This window comes from Callithrix jacchus, chromosome 7 (genome assembly GCF_049354715.1).
Source record: "Callithrix jacchus isolate 240 chromosome 7, calJac240_pri, whole genome shotgun sequence".
NCBI classification, from domain to species: Eukaryota; Metazoa; Chordata; class Mammalia; order Primates; family Cebidae; genus Callithrix; species Callithrix jacchus.
In genome coordinates this window covers 7277281-7294851 of record NC_133508.1, presented here as the reverse complement: position 1 = coordinate 7294851, position 17571 = coordinate 7277281, and the positions used below count along the sequence as shown (strand labels likewise).

Below are 17571 nucleotides of genomic sequence, written 5' to 3'. Positions count from 1 at the left end.
TGAATCATGTTTTGCTGTTGCTGTGGTATTACGTGCTAATTCCTCCTGTCCTTACAAAGCTAATTATAGCTGAATGACTTCCATGTTTGTGTGGCTGCGCTTCGGTTTACTGGTGAAGGGTTATCTGTTCTCTGACCCACACTGGCTGTTCTGCAGTGGTTAAGAGAGGACACATCAACTGCAGCCCTAGGCGCTTGATTACGTGTCACTTCTTCCCACCCCAGCTATCCAGGTGACATCCTTGTCTGGCTGGAGCAGGTGGCAAAACAGCTACAAAGTATTCCAGTCAGGAGGAATCCTAGACATCTCCCGAATCCACTCAACCTTGTCTCCCAGTTCCCACTTCTGGGGCTTTTCAGTCCCCCTTTACTGTTGGATGGGTCTGGAAGATGAGCGTGACCCTGGCAGAGCAGGACTAGGTAGGGTGAACCACGCGGTGAGATTCAGTGGCCTCTCTCCAGTCTTTTCTCCTATAAGGGACAACCTAATGGGTTCATAATATCCTTGTGTGCCAGCGACCACCTGTCCCCAATTACTGCAAGGAAACTGAAGAGCAGAGACATGGAGAGAACTTGGGAGAGGAGGAACACAGCTGATGACCAGGCCGGGAAGACGTCAGTGTGCTCAAGGCTCTCTATGGATCTGGCCAAGATCAATTCTCAGTCAGATCCCCTAAAACTTACCTTCAGATATGAACCCAAATCAGAGTGCTTAGGGCTCTTAGTATTAAGATTAGAGCCTAAAATATGACATTAATGCTTGGAAACCTTCATACTGGTGACTGGAGGGAAATAAAATATGTTCCCTAGCTACAGAGGCTTTGCAAACTTCCTCAATTCAAGGTACCATCTGAGCTCTGTGCTGAGAGTTAGAGAGAAAAAGAGAAGACTCAGTACATGCTCTCAGGCAAGCTTCCTCAGGAGACAGTAATTAAATTAAAATGTCTTTAGGGAGCTCTAGTAATGAGAAGGATACAAGCCTCAAGTCCCCAGAGACACAGGAAGCAGAGAGAAAGTCCACACATCACAGGGGACTCAGAAAAGGACTAATACGACATGACACTTAAAAACATTGCCAATTATTCAGTAGGGGCAAATAGTGCTTTATAAACAGGGCATAGGGATTTGGTTTGGGAAGAGGCCTCCATGAACAAAGACAGGGGTACACTTGGCACTAAAGAGCCCGCCATATCTTCCCATTTCTGAAAGGATAGCAGAACACATGGGTAGAGATGCAGTTTGGGGCTGGAATACACAAGGTGCCAAGTCCTGCGCAGTAAGATGCGTTGGTGGCTCACACCTGTAATCCCAGCACTTTGGGAGGCCAAAGGTGGATGGATCATGAGGTCAGGAGTTTGAGACCAGCCTAACTAACATGGTGAAACCCCATCTCTACTAAAAATACAAAAATTAGCTGGGCGTGGTAGCAGGCACCTGTAATTCTAGCTACTCAGGAGGCTGAGGCAGGAGAATCACTTGAATCGGGAGGCAGAGGTTGCAGTGAGCCGAGATTGCACCACTGTACTCCAGACTGGATGACAGGGGGAGACTCCATCTCAAAAAAAAAAAAAAAAGACACATCACCCAAATTCTGAAGACAAAGATGAGCATAACTCTCTTCTCTGCCCTCACATGACGCTGGGCTTACCTTCCCCCGGAGGGAAATGTCTCAGGAAGCCCCATTTTCCCTCTATGATATCCCTGAGGTCACCAAGGCCTTGTTGGTACAAGCCAGAAACCTCAGCACCGGCTTTAACTTTGTTTTAGCTGCCGTTAGAAACCCAGACATGTGAGTGCCCATTTTATTTTATTGTTGCTGGGATTTATTTCTAATCTTCTTTAAAAGATTATGTTTTTCTTTGGTTTCATAATGTTGGCTTATTCTACTTTTAAGTGAGTTCCCTGAATAGTTTATACTCTTTCCTTTTATGATAAACATTCTTTTTTTGGTTCACGCTTTATTTTGTTTTGGGCATCCCTTTATAGTCCTAATTCTTGACAGGCTTTTACCCGTCATACTCATAACTATTTTAGTACATTTAAAAATGATTATAGGCTGGGCATGGTGGCTAATGCCCTCAATCCCAGCACTCTGGGGGGCCAAGGCGGACGGATCATCTGAGGTCAGGACAAGCCTGGCCAACATGGTGAAACCTTGTCTCTACTAAAAATACGAAAATTAGCCAGGCATGGTGGTGTGTGCTACTCAGGTGAGACAAGAGAATCGCCTGAACCCAGGAGGTGGAGGTTGCAGTGAGCTGTGATCACACCACTGCATTCCAGCCTGAGTGACAGAGCAAGACTATCTCAAAAAAAAAAAAAAAGTCCCACAAAAAACAACGACAAAAATTATCATTATGCTCTGAAGAATCCTTAAAATCTTTTGTCATTTAATTTAAACAAAATGTTATCTCTTTTATCCTTTACCATTCTCTCTTTATTAAAATCACGTATCAGTTCTTGGCATGGCTACATTTTGTTTACCTGTTGCCTCATTCTTTTGCTTACAGAATATGTTTGAATATTTTATTATCTTTTATTTTCTGATCACTCTTCATCTTTTATTGACATCAGAATGGCCCACAAAGCAGGATGCCAAGGGGATGATAAAGAAAAAAAATCACACCGCAGACAAAGGGAGATGGAATCTTTCTCACAGCAAGTCGCCTCCCAGAATTTCCCACCGCCTTCAGCTGCGATTTTGGGTACAATTTATCTAGACAACTCCAGAGGCCCACAGCAAACCTTCCAGGACAATGGTAATTCTGTTGTGCAGACACTGAAGTCACTAGATTGGGATTCTTTGCCTCTAGCACTTAGCACACAGTCCTTTGGGCATTACCGATTCTGAAATGTAGGACTCATTTATTTATTCCACTAATATTTACTGAGCACCTACTGTGTGTCAGATATAATGCTGAATGCTAGGAATGCAGCAAAGAGCAAGAGAGAATACGAGGGAACCTGTCCTTGGGGCTGTACGATGCGGAAGGAAGCCAAGTCCTGACATGGAGGATCAAGAAGAGCTTTCCAGAGGATGAGCTGTCTTGGGAGGCAGGGGGAGCTGACAACGTATAGGAAGTAGCACTGAGATCGGGCAGATGCCCATGAGATGAAGGATGCAGGGACCTCTGAGAGCTTAAAGAAGCTCAGACTTGGAGGAACCGGATGTGAGGACTGGAGAGGAAAGGATGAGAATCTTCGAATCCACATCAGGGAGCCTGGGCTTTATCCCGGGAGCACGGGGTAGCCACTGGAGAACTCAGAGCAGGGAGTGGCACACTGGGTTCTGGAAGGCAGCCATGGTCACCATGGCTAGGGAGGAGGCTCCATATTAACCCAGAAGAAAAACAGTAATGGCTATAACTAGACAAAAGTGGTGGGAGTGTGACAGGATGGAGGGAACACAGGAATCGGGGTGAGCGAATAGAATTGGTTTGGGGCAAGCTATGGAGATGGGGAGACAGAGTCAAGGAAAGATGCAGAGATTTCAGGTCATGCAGCAGGTGACGTTTATGGCAGCTGCAGAAAAGAGTAGGAGGGGAAAACACGAAAAGAGGAAGGGGAAGGTGGTGCACTCAGTCTGGGGTATGCCGCACCCCATGTGCCCAAGGAACTACCTGGGGAAGAACAGCAAGACTCTGGGGCAGTCATGGCTGGGTCACAGCAAGCAAGGAGATAGGCAAGGAGTGCGATGAGGGATGAGGATGCTCACAGGGAGAGAAAACTGAGCAACATCAGTCACCAGCTTGATAAAAGAAGAGGAGCTTGCAAAGGAGATGAGAGGAAGGAAGGAAACATGAGCGGGAGGTCGTGGGACATGCAGAGGGACAATGTCCCAGGATGCATGTGTGCTCACAGCACAGCTGGCTGCAGGAAGTCAGGTAAGAGTGGGGTAGAACTCCTCGGAATCGGCCATGAGGGGAATGCGGGCGATCGTTTCCCAGGGGTGCAAGAGGCAAGGCCAGGCATCTGTAGCTCAAGATGTAGGGTGAGGACGCAGAGGCAGCAAGTGTAGACAATTAAGGAGTGTGACTGTGAAGAGGAGAGAGACAAGGAAGTAGCTGGAGGAAGGTATAAAAGGATAAGTGTATTTTTTTTCCACAGAGGGAGGGATTTAAGCTCCCTTAATACAAGGAGAATGGGGCCAGAAATGAGGGACAGAAAGAAAATGCAGGTGACAGGGAAGGTAAGGGATTGAGATTCCCAAGAACAAGGAAGAAATGGATTCCGGGGCCCCAGGGGAGGTGAGCCTCTGACAGGAACTGAGGGGCTTCTTTTTTTTTTTGTCTGATATGAAGTTTTGCTCTGTCCCCAAGGCTGGAGTGCAATGGTGCAATCTTGGCTCACTGCAACCTCTGCCTCTCAGGTTCAAGCGATTCTCCTGCCTCAACCTCCTGAGTAGCTGGGATTACACATATGAACCACCATACCTGGCTGATTTTTGTATTTTTAGTAGAGATGGGGCTTCAGTATGTTGGCCAGGCTGGTCTCGAACTCCTGGCATCAAGTGATCCACCCACCTAAGCCTTCCAAAGTGCTGGGATTACAGATGTGAACCACCGTGCCTGACCAGAACTGAAGGGTTTCTTTTGTTGTGAAAGAAAAGAAGGATGAGAGGGTGGATCCAGATAAAGTGAGGCATGCAGCCCTACAATCCCAGGGTGGGGGCAGCTCCAATTTAGGAAACTTCCACCTCCTCCAGGAAGCAAGAGGCAAGGCGGCTGCTGAATGAGGGGATGGCAGGGGCAGGAACAGCTGTGGAATCTGCTGTGGAAAGCAAGATCGCCGGCCAGTGAAATGTCTGGGAGTTGTGGAAGTCAGAGATCCCAGTGGAAGTGGGAAGTCAAGGAGCTATGGCATCCTGAATTTGCAGATGGCATGTTTTCCAGGAGATTTCCATGTGTAAGTGTTTCAGTGGGGACACACATGGTGTTATGTGTGCAGCTAGATTTGCATGTTTTCCAGGAGATTTCCATGCAGATTTGGCATGCTTTCCAGGAGAATTCATCAGCCTACGTGTAGATGCTGGAAAGAGCAGACAGTTGGATTCAGCTGTGATGCCAGTCACCACAGACGCAGCAAGGATATTACATCATCTCACACCACATCGCCGTGCAGTCCTTCCCCAGCAGCAAGGGAAACGCTCTGGCGGAGGGACGGTGGCCAAGTTTATCTCTGTCAGTGTCATGCTGAAAGATCTCTGATCTGTATAATAAACACTATTTCTTCCTATCTTGTTCTTTATGAAGCTGATGGATATATTTCAAAGTTTATATCCTTCCTAACAAACCAGGGACATGGTTATTACATACATACTCTCCCTGAGAAAATGTCTTCCCCGATGGGCATGATAGCTCACACCTGTAATCCCAGCACTTTGAGAGGCCAAGCCAGGTGAATCAATTGAGGCCAGGATTTCGAGTCCAGCCTGGCCAGCATGGCCAAACCCTGTCTCTACTAAAAATACAAAAATTAACCAGGTGTGGTGGTGCGTGCCTGTAGTCCCAGCTACTCAAGAGGCTTAGCCACGATAATTGCTTGAGCCTGGGAGGTGGAGGCTGCAGTGAGCCGAGATTGAGCCACAGTACTCCAACCTGGGCAACAGAACAAGACCCTGTCTCAAAAAGAAAAATAAAAAGGAAAATGTCTTCCTTAAACAGCCACTTAACTAGCAAACTTCAGGAGCACAGCCCCAGGAGGCCTGGAGAGAATACCTCATCAGAAGCCAAGAGATCAGGGGTCTGATGTGCGACCCATGATCACATTTCTTAACTTCTGCCCACCTCTGCACATCTCAGCTGGCTTCTCTGCAAGCTATGAGATCCACCCAGCATAAGGGGCTTTCTGAATGACTGATTCCCGGGATCCAGGCTCAGGGCATGACCAGCGACTGCCTTCCCATCGTTCCCTCTTTCTTCCAGACCCTAAGCTCATCTGATTCTATGACTTAAAGGGATGGGATAGAAAACTAAATGCCACAGGTATGTAATTTTCTTTAATTTTTAAGTTCCAGGGTACATGAGCAGGGCATGCGGGTTTGTTCCATAGGTAAACGTGTGCCATGGTGGTTTGCTGTACCTATCAACCCGTCACCTAGGTATTAAGCCCCACATGAATTAGCTATTTTTCCTATTGCTCTCCCTCCCCAACCCCACCTCCTGACAGGCCCCAGCATGTGTTGTTCCCCTCCCTGTGTCCATGTGTTCTCATTGTTCAGGTCTCACTTATAAGTGAGAACATATGGTGTCTGGTTTTCTGTTTCTGTGTTAGTTTGCTGAGGATGACTTCCAGCTCTGTCCATGTCCCTGCAAAGGACATGATCTCACTTCTTTTCATGTCTGCATAGTATTCCATGGTGTATATGTACCTCATCCTGCAAACACTGTTCCTGCCTCCTCTGTCCGGCTTACTGCCATCACTGATGGCTCTGAGACACCCCAAATCTAGCTGTGCACATACACCATGTGTGTCCCCACTGAAACACACAATCATTCTGCACGGATTTGCTCAGAACTTGGTGTGTGCCAGGCCCTTTAGAGCGGCTGGGGACACAGCTAGGGACAAAATGCCAGCCCTCATGGAGTTACATGCTAGAGGAAAAAAGAGGAAGGAAACAAACATATATAATAGAGTTGCATGACATTATCAACTGATAGATAATAGTACAGATATCTCTTGATATTTATCACACTTCATGATAATTTCCTATTTGCCTGACCGTATCTCATGGTTTGTGATCTGAGGCTCGCCACAAAGGCCTGGGGAATTCATCAATAGCAGATTCCTTTTTCATTCTCCCCCTTGTCCTGCTGTGATAACATACAAAAGATAATGTGATCTGTAACTAACCTCCTACAACGCATCTGACTTTATTCTCAACAACCACTCATTTGTGAATCATCAGGTTCCTCATGGAAGTGGAGACAACCCTACCAATAGGGACATTTGCTTGTTTTAGCAACTGTCCTGTCCATGACTTCCCTTGTCCCTCAGGTGCTGCGTGAGTGGTATTTCCTCTATGAATTCTACACTAGAAAAAGTGATATAGGCTTGGGAGGTCGAGGAGGGTGGATCACGAGGTCAAGAGATCAAGACCATCCTGGTCAACATGGTGAAAACCCATCTCTAGTAAAAATACAAAAAATTAGCTGGGCACAGTGGCATGTGCCTGTAATCCCAGCTACTTGGGAGGCTGAGGCAAGAGAATTGCCTGAACTCAGGAGGCGGAGGTTGCGGTGAGCCGAGATCGCACCATTGCACTCCAGCCTGGGTAACAAGAGAAACGCCGTCTCAAAAAAAAAAAAAAAATGATATAGGCTCAAGGTGGGATAGGGAATAATTAACTCAGGAGCAGCGTCAGCCCAGAGATCCCAGTCACTGGGCATCTGGTGACTGGGTAAAAAGTTAATGATCTGCACCTTACACCTATTAGAAAGCTACTATAAAAAAGATTTTTTAAAAAGGCCAGGCATGGTGGTTTATGCCTGCAATCCCATCACTTTTGGAAGCCAAGGAGGGAGGATCAGGAGGTCAAGAGATTGAGACCATCCTGGCCAACATGGTGAAACCCTGTCTCTACTAAAAATACAAAAATTAGCTGGGCGTGGTGGTAGGCACCTGTAGTCCCAGCTACTCAGGAGGCTGAGGCAGGAGAACTGCTTGAACCTGGTAGGTGGAGGTTGCTGTGAGCTGAGATCCCACTATTGCACTCCAGCCTGGGTGACAGAGCAACGCATCATCTCAAAACAAACAAACTACTAGTATTGCTGAGGATGTGGAATAATTGGGACCCTTGTCTACCAGTGGTGGGAATGTAAAATGGTCCAGCCACTGTGGAAAACAGTATAGCAATTCCTCAAAAAATTAAATATAGAATTAAGCTACGAAGCCACAATTCTACTGGTTATGTAACCCAGAGAATTGAAAGCAGATCTCAAACAGATGTTTGCATGTTCTTCTTCATGGCAGCATTATTCACAATAGTCAAAAGATAGAAGCAACCATCAACAGACAGAAGGATAAGCAAAATGTGGTATATCTGTAAGTGGAATATTATTCAGACTTAAAAAGGAAGGATGTCCTGTCCCCTGTTACATAGCTATACCTTGAGGACACTATGCTAAGTGAAACAAGACAGTGACAAAATGATGGATATGATATTATGCTTATGGGAGGTCCCTAGTCAAAATCATAGAGACAGGAAGTAGAAGGGTGGCTGCCAGGGGCTGAGGGGAGAGAGGAATGAGGAGCAAGTGTTTCATGGGGACAGAGTTGCAGTTTTAGAAGATGAAGAGAGTTCTGTGGATGGATGATGGAACGGTCTCACAACAGTGTGAATATGCTTAATGTCACTGAACTGTACACTAAAAACTCAGAAGGTAAATTTTAAGTTATGCGTATTTTACCACAATAAAGTTAATTGGTAGGTCACGTGGGACTGTGGTTTAAAGCAAATGCTTGATGGTTAGACTAATCTGGATGGTCCAGCTAACCTGACCCTACCACTTAACAGTTATAAGACCTGGACAAGGGGCTCTGCCCCTTATGCCTCAGTCTCCTCATCTGAAAAATTAGAATAATAATATCTCATTTATAAAGGCTTTTGGAAGTTAAATGAAGTAGTAATGCCTGCCATGTGTAAATAAAATTCTGAGTATAATACATAGCACATAAATTCTTTTTTTTTTTTTTTTTGAGACGGAGTTTCACTCTTGTTACCCAGGCTGGAGTGCAATGGTGCAATCTCGGCTCACCGCAACCTCCGCCTCCTGGGTTCAGGCAATTCTCCTGCCTCAGCCTCCTGAGTAGCTGGGATTACAGGCACGCACCACGGTGCCCAGCTAATTTTTTGTATTTTTAGTAGAGACGGGGTTTCACCATGTTGACCAGGATGGTCTCGATCTCTTGACCTCGTGATCCACCCGCCTTGGCCTCCCAAAGTGCTAGGAAATTCTAAATGATGACTCAGTAAAAGCATATTTTATTGGTTTTGTTAGTGCTATTATTATGATTGATACTATTAGGTTAATTCAAATCAGCCTGCAGCAACCTGCAGAAAGATGTCCTGCCAAATAGCTGCTCATTTAAACCAGGAGCAAAAATCTATGATTCTGGTCTTGAGTGAGCTTTCCTCATTTCTTACACTCTGATGCTCATATTGTCTCCAAGAATGTGTTTAGATGACAGAGCGATCAGAACTTGACTTGTATACATGCTTGGCATGCTAAAATAATGAAAGATAATTTCATCATTGTAAGAAAACACATTTTGATTCATCTCTTTGGTTTGGCATCATGTTTTTCTATAGTTTCTCATGATTTCTTTCTTAACAACTGGAATAGGTATGGAAAAGCTAAGCTGAACACAGCTGCTTAGAAATGAGCTGCTGAAAGTGTTAAAATAACAGAAACGCATGCATGAGTTTATGCTATACGTGCCACAATACTAATTTCCTATTTTAAAGTACAGAATGTATGTGTGTATACACACACACACGCACATACACACATATTTACACATGAAATCACATCTATGTTGCTGGGATTTTTCATTATATAACAATATATTTTAGATGATTTGAGGCAAATTATTAAAAAAAAAATAAAAGACTGAACTCCATAAAAAGGAAATCACCTGAAATCAAATATAACCTTGTTAACAAACTGTCACATTAGCTACATTTTTAGGAGCAACAACATAACCAGTAACTCTAACACAGCAAATGCATTCAAAACAGGAAGTACTAAACTAATTCCTAATTTCAAGAAAGGCAAATCTAACATAACTTAAAAAACACATTATAAGGAGATTCGTCTGTATACATTTACTTCTGAATCCCCAAAGTTACAGACTTGTACCCCAAACCCATACTCTGAAAGAAAATTCTGAACCCAGTCCACATGGAATTTTGGTTAAAACATCCAATTCATTACACAGAAGAATTTCATCTTTTCCACAGAAGAGACAGCCTGTGTTAGAATGAGAATCCTTTATAGAAATGACCAATGACAAGCTGGCTATGTGAGCAGGCCTCCGATGCCTGGTGTTAACGAGAGACAGTATTATTGTTGAAAGGGATCTTTGAGATTATAGAAAGAGCTGAGGTGTGAATAACCGAACAGTATCCCCTTAATGCCTGAAGGAGAAGTGAGACAGCTAAGCAAATCACGCTTCCAGGAGTTGCACGGTGTATGCTCAGCACAGACGCAGGGAGGACATTTCCATAGCAGAACAGAGGCAGAACTTTGCTTGAGTAAGAGTTACCATCCTGCGGCGCCACAGCACAAGACAGTAGCGGAAATGAACATGACAATGCCGATGGTGGGTGACAAGAGTCTTCCCTGGACACTGACATTTTTGAAATGTAGAATAAAATCGCAGGTCACTGAAACAAAGGCTGACGGCGCCCAGCAGGTTACTCTTGGAATCAGAAACAGAAGTTTGTGAGAGACAAGAAGACAGAAAACAAAACCATAGAGTGGATCGCTAACTTGTGGAGCTGTGCCCTGAGGCTCTGCAGGTTTTAGACACTCTCCCTACCCTACGTCTTTAAATATATGTATGTTCAATCAGCAGGAGGAAGGGACTAACAAGAGCCTTCCGTGGCAGACACCTGCATCAGATAATGGCACTGATCTCAGAGGGATTTTAAACAGCTGTGCATAAACTTCAAAAGTAATTTGCAACCAAATTAGTAAATGTCACCCTTCTTCCTGCTAGATACAGCATTTTTATAAGAGATGAAGCATCCACAGTAAGCCTGCCATTTTACAAGAGTTACCAGAGGTGTAAGTTAGGGAAAAAATGAAGATGATGATTCCCAAGGTTGGGTGTGGGGTAGGGGCCCCAGGGATAGGGCCTGTCTATCACACAGCCTCTGGCAGGAAAGGCCCAGTGGGGACCACGGCTTCTAGGGAGCAAACCAGGGGAAAAGAACAAGGGAGTGGACCCACCAGGCTTCTTGCCTTTCTCAAGGAGCCTCAAATCTGATGCTTTAGCATTTTCTTTGGCAAAGGAAAAGGACAAAGGGGCTGCAGTTGGCAGAAAGCGTGCACGGACTCCTCAGGTCCTGTAGGTGGTTCTCAAAAGAATTCCACAGGTTTGGGGTGTGCTGTCAGAGGGTAGCTAGACCGTCAAGGACTTGGACACCAGGCACAGGTGGTTCCTTCCCTCCCTCCCCACAGGGAGAGGGCACGGAGCCCTCTCTCTTCCCCCACCTCCTCCAGCGTAGTCCCCCTCAGCCTGTGGCACTCCTGAATCATCTTTTATCAGCACCACGTCCACTCCGCACAGGGGCAGGACGGCCCAGGGAAGAGGCAGCTGTAGAAATGACCTCTCCTTGCAGAGATGACCAGAGTCTCCCAATCCAGCCAGCCTGGGGACCTGTCTTCATGCCCACGGGGAGCGCCCATGCCCGTGGCATTCAACAGTCAGTCTCCCAGGGATAACCGTGGCTTTCAAAACTCCGATACCTCGAAGATATTTTATTGCACAAACTGCTTTGTTAGCCTGGCCCTCAAAACTGGGGAATAACCTCACTTGAGGCTACAGGAATGACCACCCAGACGTTGTGTGTGTGTCTTTCAAAGACCTGCCTCCCCCTCCCCCAGGCCCTTGACAAGAAACTTGGCTTGTTTAGAAGCCGAGCGATGGCAGCCCTGTCCGCGCTCCAACACATTCCCCGAAAACGAGGTGTGCGCCCTGTGGACAGCAAACCATCTCCAGAAGACCTCTTTCCACACACATTTTTGCCAAGAATACAAAAACTTTCCACCTTTTTCCCTCCCCGCAGGCCCCCTCTCATTCAAGTGAGAGGGAAAAGGGAGAAAGGAGGAGGCGCCCCCAGGCCGGCAGCCCCCACCTGGCCAAGGCCTTCAGCCTCCGGTGCGACCCGCGCCCCAGACACCCAGCGGGGAAAAGCCCCCGGTGCGCTCTCGCGCCCGCTCGGTTCCATTTCCTACTCCGCCTGCTCCCCCGGCAACGCTCACCCCTTCCCGGAGGCGCTCCAAGGGGCCCGGGTGACCCTTCCTGCCGTGGGTCTCGGCCGCTCCAGCCCTCTCCCTCCCGGCGGCGGCGCGGGGTCCTACCTGGAGCTAGTGCGGCGCGGCTGCTGCCCGGTGGCGCGGGGACTGCGCGGAGACTGGCGGGGCTGGCGGGCTAGGCGCACTGCGGGTGAGCCCCGAAGGCGGTGTCGGCCAGGGGGCGCTCGCCACCCTCCCCGCCGACCCGGTCTCCCGGGACCCGGGACCCCTGGCCAGGGACGCGAGCTCTATCCCCAGCCGAGCGTCCCCGGCCCCGCGCCCCGGCTCCCACCCCCGGCCTCCTTACCGGCCACCTGTCGTCCAGCTGCGACCTGGAGCGGGGAAGCGGCAATCGGGAGCCCAGGACGGACCTGGGAGGGCGGCGAGGCCCAGCAGGAGCGCCCCGGCCCCAGCCACATTCTCAGCGCCAGGAAAAGGAGTGAGAGGCCACAGGTGTCCCTCGCCAAACTAAAAACGAAACGGCGCTCCAGCAGATTGGGTGGAAACAGCTGTGTCTGTTTTCTCTGTTTTTAGGCTGGAAAGGGCTTGTAAACATGGTTCCTTTTAAAATTACCTACCCCGGGAGGTTTGGGCACAGTTCTGTCCTGCGGTCATCTTTTCTAGGGGGCCTCTGACCTGGGACTTTGATCTCCTGTATCTCCACATTGTCGTTTTATACACAATAGCCAAAGTTGAACTGCTTTCAACTTCCCCGTGCTTGAAACTGCGAAGGTGTTGCCAAGGCGCGTGTCATTTTAGGACCTTTTATCCCTGGCGGGGAGTACTAATGATGATAACCGATGATACCAACGAGGATAATCGGGGTGGTTTCTTTTTCCATACTCCATGGAACAAATTTAAATTTTTCATTCAGGTTAGAATATTGAATGTCTGGTTACTAATACTCTTACTGAATGGTTTCCTTGCAATGATGATACTAATTACAATGTACTTGATGAAGACTTTCATTGCTATAGTGTACTAAGATCAGATTAATCCGAGAAATAAAACAATATTTTTTTTGTTCTTTTTTTTTTTCTTTCTTGTTTTGAGAGAGACATTAAAAAGGATAAAAGCCAGGCCAGGTGCAGTGGCTCATGCCTGTAATGCCAGCACTTTGGGAGGCTGAGGCAGGTGGATCACTTCAGACCACCTGAGACCATCCTGGCCATCAGGGCAAAACCCTGCCTCTCCTAAAAATGAAAAAAAAAAAAAAAAAAAAAAAAAAAATTAGCTGGGTGTTGTGGCTTGCACCTGTAATCCTAGTTACTTAGGAGGCTGAGGCATGAGAATTGTTTGAACCTGGTAGGAGGAGGTTGCAGTAAGCTGAAATGGCACCATTGTACCCCAATGAGCACCCACCATCGTGCTCATTCGGTATTTGCTATGGAAATTTGAGTGACAGCAAGACTTTGTCTCCAAATAAAAATAAAATAAAATAAAATAAAAAAAGGTTTAATAAAAGCCAAATGTTGAATTAGCAGCCTTGTGATCATGGGAGTATAGAATGTCAGCTAAAAAGGACCTCGGCAGATATCAAGACAGATGAAAAACAGCTGCAGAAGTGTTTCATGACTTGATGAAATCACTCAGGTCTGCACTGGGAAACCAGCTATAATGATGCCCCTAATCTATATGAAGCCAATAAACCCAGCACACACACACACACACACACACACACACAGGCACACATGCACACACACATGCACCCCTTTTAAGGATAAAACCATATTCTATTAAAATTAGCCCCACATTTGTCAATATCTAGCAGCATCGGACTGATTCTCAGGCCAGAGGCCGTAGCTCTTGGAAGATTCTAGCCGGGAGGTTTGAGACTGGCCAGTATCTCAGAAATGATGGCTCACCCTGACATCACCAGACTCTGGCACATAGTAGGTGCTCATTGGGTATTTGCTGTGGAAATTTGGCAGGAAAGTGCATCTATGTCTGGAAATAAGGAGGCAGAACTGGAGCAGTAATCCCCACACAGATTCTCTCTGCAAACTACAAAACAGAAACGTCCCTAGTTCAGAGTGTCATCCACCTGGCTGTTTCTCTGATTATTTTTCAATGGATCCTGTTACACTGTGAAGAATAAATGGCAAACTGATAACAGCTACTGTGCTTAAAAGATGGTGAATTCCTCACACTGCACATCTGGGTTTCTCATTGACAATTAGGCAATAGAAGGAAGTTCAGCTGTCCTGTTAATTTAATTAGTAGTTAGTGGCTTTAGAAAAAGTTTCATATATACACCAGGTATGATAAGGACTTTATTTTTTTCTTTTTTAGACAGGGTCTTGCTGCGTTGCCCAGGCTGGAGTGCAGTGGCACGATCCTATTTCACTGCAGCCTTGATCCCCCAGGACTCAAGTAGTACTCTCACCTCAGCCTCCCAAATAGCTGGGACTACAGGCACACATAACCATGCCCTAGCTAATATTTAATTTTTTTTTTTTTTTTTTTTTTTAGACACGGGGTCTCACTAGTTGCCCAGTCTGGTCTCAAACTCCTGGGCTCAAGTGATGCTCCTACCTTAGCTTTCTGTACTGGGATTATAGGGGTGAACTGCCATGCCCTGCCTGTGACGGCTTTGACACACTACTCATATAATATTCACAGTCTTACCTGTATCATCATCATCATCATCAACTCTCCTTAACAGATGAGAGAAATGACTCTTAGAAAGGTTATGCACCTCGCTTACGTTCCCACAATTAATAAGGTACCAGAGCCAAGATTTAAACCCAAACCAGGCTGGAGCTGCCCTCTCAGGAGCTGCTGAATAATTAATTTTCCTTTTTTTTTTTTTTTTGAGACTGAGTCATGCTCTGCTATCGAGGCTGGAGTGCAGTGGCATGATCTGGGCTCACTGCAACCTCCACCTCCTGGATTCAAGTGATTCTTCCTGCCTCAGCCTCCTGAGTAGCTGGGATTACAGGCACGCACCACCATGCCCAGCTAATTTTTTGTATGTTTAGTAGAGACAGGTTTCACCATGTTGACCAGGATGGTCTCGATCTCTTGACCTTGTTATCCACCCGCCTCGGCCTCCCAAAGTGCTGGGATTACAGACGTGAGCCACCGCGCCCGGCCCAGTTCTCCATGCTTACACCATGCACTCAGCTTTCTCTTTCTTTAGCTTTTGGACAACTCGTCTCTGAGGACTCTTGGCTACTCTAATGTCCTATAATCATATAGTCCTGTGATAGGAAACCTGTTAACCTGAAGACTGGATCTTTTAAAACAACATCCATTGTATGTCTTAAAAATCGGGATTTTTTTAAATCTTAAAATTTCATCTAAAACAAAAATTTTGCATCTTTTCTGGGTACCCATTAGGTGTAGCAGACACTTCTAGATTTTCCTGATGTCAGCATCCTGTAGACCCTGCGTCTCCTTTCCCAGGCCACAGCGTGTTTCCGTTTTCTGTCAGACACTGACTCTTTGTTTTATAAACACGGCTGCTCTCAAAAGTTCTCCACACCTTTGTTTCCTGGAAGAGGAAATGGCATTTCCTGGAGGGGATGACACGTGGGCTGTGAGGTTCCACTAATTACGTGAAACACACCCCAACTTTCAGCCATGTACTGCTTTTCCTCCTTCAGGTTCTGCCCTGATGCTTCCTGGAATAATGCTGAGGACTGCCTGTGGGGTAGCTGCTTCATTTAGTTCGCTTCCTCTGGGAAAGACCTGAGCCCTGCCTTGGATCCAGCGGCCCTCCTGAGAGCTGAGAAGGAGCGACCCCTATGCATCTGCTCCCTGGAGCTGCCACAACCCATCTTCCTGCAACTCGGAACGTGGAAAAGGGAACCCAGTACATCACTTTGCTTTCCTTGTGGACCTAGTTGGTGGTTATACGCTCTCTCTCCCTTGGAGACCACCTCATGCATCATCCTTCCTTCTATATGGAATTTAGGAAAGAAATTTAAGATAACATCTTATTTTGAGTCTTGATTTGGAGAAGGATAGTATTTGGGGGCAGGTAGGCTATGGTACACATAGAAAATTTGAGGACAGTGTCACTTAACAAGGACATTTCTGTCTCTGCAGAAGTCATAGCTTGGAGGAAATGAGCTTGCACTGTCTAATGAGGAATTTGGCCATCAAATCACTGACACTTTTCCAAAGGTTTGGCAGAAATTGTTTCTCAAGTAGTTCACCTGAGTCACTCGAAGAATCAGCATGGAATTAGAGGACAGTGACCTACCCTAACCGAGGACTTGGGTGACGTGTGAAGTCTAGTGTCAGTTTATCAGAAAATATCAAAACTATTCTGGGAGCTATGGGTCAAAGTTGATAGGCACAAACAGACAAACACACAGCTTGGATAAGAAAAAGGGAGATGTTGTCGTTTCTCTTCTTCAATCCAACTTTAGATTTTCCAGTCAGAAAAAGGATAATTAGAAGCTTGGGCCGGGCGTCGTGGCTCACGCCTATAATCCCAGAACTTTGGGAGGCCGAGGCGGGTGGATCACGAGGTCAAGAGATCAGGACCATCCTGGTCAACATGGTGAAATCCTGTCTCTATTAAAAATACAAAAAAATTAGCTGGGCACGGTGGCGCGTGCCTGTAATCCCAGCTACTCAGGAGGCTGAGGCAGGAGAATTGCCTGAACAGAGGATGCGGTGAGCCGAGATCGCGCCATTGCACTCCAGCCTGGGTAACAAGAGCGAAACTCCATCTCAGAAAAAGAAAAAAGAAAGAAGAAGGAGGAGGAGGAGGAGGAGGAGGAGGAGGAGGAGAAGAAGAAGAAGAAGAAGAAGAAGAAGAAGAAGTTAGAAATTGTTATTGCCAGAAAAGAGCTCTAAACTCTGAACAAACAAAACGAAACAAAAAACAACCTGGCCCTCCCTCAGGGAGTGAATAAATCTCGATTACTGTTGATAGTCAAACTGATACCAACTCTTCCCAACCAGCGAGAGGTAAATGCAAGACTTAGCTGGGTTAAGATTTGAAAAACCTTTATAATAGATATTTGAAAGTTACATTATTTAAAATATTTACTAGACATGCTTTGTGATGTTAAGCTACTTTAAAAATCTCACACAAGGGAGGGAAAGTAGGAATTATTTCTTCATTTAAGAAGGAGTATGTGTGGATATGAGCTATTACTTATCATACATTTACTACCTGTGTCGAGGCATAGTGAAATAAACACTTTACTTCAGTTATATAATTTGATTCTTACAACGAATCCCCTGAGATGGATAATATCCTCTTCATTTTACAAATGAAACAATTGAGATTTACAGGTTAAACAAATGATTTTCTAAGCTCATTCAGCCACTACATGCTAGAAAACGGCTTGACACTCAGTCCGAATGATCCTCAAATCCGTGATTTCTGCCATCGTATTCACAGAAACAAGACAAGAGCTGAAATCATAGCCTGACCCTTGAAACAGTTAAAAAATCGTGTATGTTTATGAAAGTTCTGATTAATAAGATATTCTGAGAGCAGAAGACGAGGTGTGGTTAGATTGGCAGTGTGCGGATTAGGATGTATCACAATGCTCACTTAATAACAAAACCACAGAAAATAAAAA

General features: G+C 46.0%; 1 protein-coding gene across 7 annotated transcripts in view; it reads right to left on the bottom strand.

Annotated features, from left to right (window-relative positions):
* Positions 1–12750, bottom strand: part of PRKCQ (protein kinase C theta) — a 139134-nt gene extending 126384 nt beyond the window's left edge. For 2 of the 7 annotated variants that reach the window (XM_035306707.3, XM_035306711.3), the window contains exon 1: positions 12330–12463. The gene's annotated coding sequence lies outside the window, so the exon portion shown is untranslated. Of the gene's footprint in view, positions 1–11989; positions 12144–12329; positions 12464–12600 lie in introns of those variants that run through there. The other 5 variants (XM_035306708.3, XM_078329355.1, XM_035306705.3 and 2 more) reach the window with 3 other exon arrangements.
* Positions 12751–17571: the final 4821 nt, after the last annotated feature.